The sequence below is a fragment of the Medicago sativa genome, chromosome 7 (genome assembly GCF_051527215.1).
Source record: "Medicago sativa cultivar Bolivia chromosome 7, Bolivia_mono, whole genome shotgun sequence".
NCBI lineage: Eukaryota > Viridiplantae > Streptophyta > Magnoliopsida > Fabales > Fabaceae > Medicago > Medicago sativa.
The window spans coordinates 44,059,507-44,064,875 of NC_140755.1; positions in this window are offsets into that span (position 1 = coordinate 44,059,507).

Here is a 5,369-nt window from a genome sequence, read left to right on the forward strand (position 1 = left end):
ATTCAAGTAACCTGACTAAAATAATGTTCAAATCGATTTATCATCCTGGACGAAAAAAGGTCACACCTTGTGACCTTTCGGCTTCTAGGATCAAAACTCTATTTAAACAATATTTTAGTCAAGTTAGTTGTTCATTGGTTATATATTCAAGTAACCTGACTAAAATAATGTTCAAATCGAGTTATCATCCTGGAAGAAAAAAGGTCACACCTTGTGACCTTTCGTCTTCCAGGATAAAAACTCTATTTAAACAATATTTTAGTCAAGTTACTTGTTCATTGGTTATATAATCAACTAACCTGACTAAAATAATGTTTTAATCGAGTTATCATCATGGAAGACGCATGGTCACACCTTGTGACCTTTCGTCTTCCAGGATAAAAACTCTATTTAAACAATATTTTAGTCAAGTTACTTGTTCATTGGTTATATAATCAACTAACCTGACTAAAATAATGTTTTAATCGAGTTATCATCATGGAAGACACATGGTCACACCTTGTGACCTTTCGTCTTCCAGGATCAAAACTCTATTTAAACAATATTTTAGTCAAGTTACTTGTTCATTGGTTATATATTCATGTAACCAGACTAAAATAATGTTTTAATCGAGTTATCATCCTGGAAGACGAAAGGTCACACCTTGTGACCTTTCGTCTTCCAGGATAAAAACCCTATTTAAACAATATTTTTGTCAGGTTACTTGTTCATTGGTTATATATTCAAGTAACGTGACTAAAATAATGTTCAAATCGAGTTATCATCCTGGAAGACGAAAGGTCACACCTTGTGACCTTTCGTCTTCCAGGATCAAAACTCTATTTAAACAATATTTTAGTCAAGTTACTTGTTCATTGGTTAAATATTCAAGTAACCTGACTAAAATAATGTTCAATTTGAGTTATCATCCTGGAAGACGAAAGGTCACACCTTGTGACCTTTCGTCTTCAAGGATCAAATCTCTATTTAAACAATATTTTAGTCAAGTTATTTGTTCATTGGTTATATATTCAAGTAACCTGACTAAAATAATGTTCAAATCGATTTATCATCCTAGACGAAAAAAGGTCACACCTTGTGACCTTTCGGCTTCTAGGATCAAAACTCTATTTCAACAATATTTTAGTCAAGTTAGTTGTTCATTGGTTATATATTCAAGTAACCTGACTAAAATAATGTTCAAATCGAGTTATCATCCTGGAAGAAAAAAGGTCACACCTTGTGACCTTTCGTCTTCCAGGATAAAAACTCTATTTAAACAATATTTTAGTCAAGTTACTTGTTCATTGGTTATATAATCAACTAACCTGACTAAAATAATGTTTTAATCGAGTTATCATCATGGAAGACGCATGGTCACACCTTGTGACCTTTCGTCTTCCAGGATAAAAACTCTATTTAAACAATATTTTAGTCAAGTTACTTGTTCATTGGTTATATAATCAACTAACCTGACTAAAATAATGTTTTAATCGAGTTATCATCATGGAAGACACATGGTCACACCTTGTGACCTATCGTCTTCCAGGATCAAAACTCTATTTAAACAATATTTTAGTCAAGTTACTTGTTCATTGGTTATATAATCAACTAACCTGACTAAAATAATGTTTTAATCGAGTTATCATCATGGAAGACACATGGTCACACCTTGTGACCTTTCGTCTTCCAGGATCAAAACTCTATTTAAACAATATTTTAGTCAAGTTACTTGTTCATTGGTTATATATTCATGTAACCAGACTAAAATAATGTTTTAATCGAGTTATCATCCTGGAAGACGAAAGGTCACACCTTGTGACCTTTCGTCTTCCAGGATAAAAACCCTATTTAAACAATATTTTTGTCAGGTTACTTGTTCATTGGTTATATATTCAAGTAACGTGACTAAAATAATGTTCAAATCGAGTTATCATCCTGGAAGACGAAAGGTCACACCTTGTGACCTTTCGTCTTCCAGGATCAAAACTCTATTTAAACAATATTTTAGTCAAGTTACTTGTTCATTGGTTATATATTCAAGTAACCTGACTAAAATAATGTTCAATTTGAGTTATCATCCTGGAAGACGAAAGGTCACACCTTGTGACCTTTCGTCTTCAAGGATCAAATCTCTATTTAAACAATATTTTAGTCAAGTTATTTGTTCATTGGTTATATATTCAAGTAACCTGACTAAAATAATGTTCAAATCGATTTATCATCCTAGACGAAAAAAGGTCACACCTTGTGACCTTTCGGCTTCTAGGATCAAAACTCTATTTCAACAATATTTTAGTCAAGTTAGTTGTTCATTGGTTATATATTCAAGTAACCTGACTAAAATAATGTTCAAATCGAGTTATCATCCTGGAAGAAAAAAGGTCACACCTTGTGACCTTTCGTCTTCCAGGATAAAAACTCTATTTAAACAATATTTTAGTCAAGTTACTTGTTCATTGGTTATATAATCAACTAACCTGACTAAAATAATGTTTTAATCGAGTTATCATCATGGAAGACGCATGGTCACACCTTGTGACCTTTCGTCTTCCAGGATAAAAACTCTATTTAAACAATATTTTAGTCAAGTTACTTGTTCATTGGTTATATAATCAACTAACCTGACTAAAATAATGTTTTAATCGAGTTATCATCATGGAAGACACATGGTCACACCTTGTGACCTATCGTCTTCCAGGATCAAAACTCTATTTAAACAATATTTTAGTCAAGTTACTTGTTCATTGGTTATATATTCATGTAACCAGACTAAAATAATGTTTTAATCGAGCTATCATCCTGGAAGACGAAAGGTCACACCTTGTGACCTTTCGTCTTCCAGGATAAAAACCCTATTTAAACAATATTTTTGTCAGGTTACTTGTTCATTGGTTATATATTCAAGTAACGTGACTAAAATAATGTTCAAATCGAGTTATCATCCTGGAAGACGAAAGGTCACACCTTGTGACCTTTCGTCTTCCAGGATCAAAACTCTATTTAAACAATATTTTAGTCAAGTTACTTGTTCATTGGTTATATATTCAAGTAACCTGACTAAAATAATGTTCAATTTGAGTTATCATCCTGGAAGACGAAAGGTCACACCTTGTGACCTTTCGTCTTCAAGGATCAAATCTCTATTTAAACAATATTTTAGTCAAGTTATTTGTTCATTGGTTATATATTCAAGTAACCTGACTAAAATAATGTTCAAATCGATTTATCATCCTAGACGAAAAAAGGTCACACCTTGTGACCTTTCGGCTTCTAGGATCAAAACTCTATTTCAACAATATTTTAGTCAAGTTAGTTGTTCATTGGTTATATATTCAAGTAACCTGACTAAAATAATGTTCAAATCGAGTTATCATCCTGGAAGAAAAAAGGTCACACCTTGTGACCTTTCGTCTTCCAGGATAAAAACTCTATTTAAACAATATTTTAGTCAAGTTACTTGTTCATTGGTTATATAATCAACTAACCTGACTAAAATAATGTTTTAATCGAGTTATCATCATGGAAGACGCATGGTCACACCTTGTGACCTTTCGTCTTCCAGGATAAAAACTCTATTTAAACAATATTTTAGTCAAGTTACTTGTTCATTGGTTATATAATCAACTAACCTGACTAAAATAATGTTTTAATCGAGTTATCATCATGGAAGACACATGGTCACACCTTGTGACCTTTCGTCTTCCAGGATCAAAACTCTATTTAAACAATATTTTAGTCAAGTTACTTGTTCATTGGTTATATATTCATGTAACCAGACTAAAATAATGTTTTAATCGAGCTATCATCCTGGAAGACGAAAGGTCACACCTTGTGACCTTTCGTCTTCCAGGATAAAAACCCTATTTAAACAATATTTTTGTCAGGTTACTTGTTCATTGGTTATATATTCAAGTAACGTGACTAAAATAATGTTCAAATCGAGTTATCATCCTGGAAGACGAAAGGTCACACCTTGTGACCTTTCGTCTTCCAGGATCAAAACTCTATTTAAACAATATTTTAGTCAAGTTACTTGTTCATTGGTTATATATTCAAGTAACCTGACTAAAATAATGTTCAATTTGAGTTATCATCCTGGAAGACGAAAGGTCACACCTTGTGACCTTTCGTCTTCAAGGATCAAATCTCTATTTAAACAATATTTTAGTCAAGTTATTTGTTCATTGGTTATATATTCAAGTAACCTGACTAAAATAATGTTCAAATCGATTTATCATCCTGGACGAAAAAAGGTCACACCTTGTGACCTTTCGGCTTCTAGGATCAAAACTCTATTTAAACAATATTTTAGTCAAGTTAGTTGTTCATTGGTTATATATTCAAGTAACCTGACTAAAATAATGTTCAAATCGAGTTATCATCCTGGAAGAAAAAAGGTCACACCTTGTGACCTTTCGTCTTCCAGGATAAAAACTCTATTTAAACAATATTTTAGTCAAGTTACTTGTTCATTGGTTATATAATCAACTAACCTGACTAAAATAATGTTTTAATCGAGTTATCATCATGGAAGACGCATGGTCACACCTTGTGACCTTTCGTCTTCCAGGATAAAAACTCTATTTAAACAATATTTTAGTCAAGTTACTTGTTCATTGGTTATATAATCAACTAACCTGACTAAAATAATGTTTTAATCGAGTTATCATCATGGAAGACACATGGTCACACCTTGTGACCTTTCGTCTTCCAGGATCAAAACAAGTAACTTGACAAAAATATTGTTTAAATAGAGTTTTTATCCTGGAAGATGAAAGATCACACCTTGTGACATTTCGTCTTCCAGGATCCCAACTCTATTTAAACAATATTTTAGTCAAGTAACTTGTTCATTGGTTATATATTCAAGTAACCTGACTAAAATAATGTTTAAATCGAATTATCATCCTGGAAGACGAAAGGTCACACCTTGTGACCTTTCGTCTTCCAGGATCAAAACTCTATTTAAACAATATTTTAGTCAAGTTACTTGTTCATTGGTTATATATTCAAGTAACCAGACTAAAATAATGTTTTAATCGAGTTATCATCATGGAAGACGCATGGTCACACCTTGTGACCTTTCGTCTTCCAGGATAAAAACTCTATTTAAACAATATTTTAGTCAAGTTACTTGTTCATTGGTTATATATTCAAGTAACCTAACTAAAATAATGTTTAAATCGAGTTATCATCCTGGAAGACGAAAGGTCACACCTTCTGACCTTTCGTCTTCCAGGATAAAAAATCTATTTAAACAATATTTTAGTCAAGTTACTTGTTCATTGGTTATATAATCAACCAACCTGACTAAAATAATGTTTTAATCGAGTTATCATCATGGAAGACGCATGGTCACACCTTGTGACCTTTCGTCTTCCAGGATC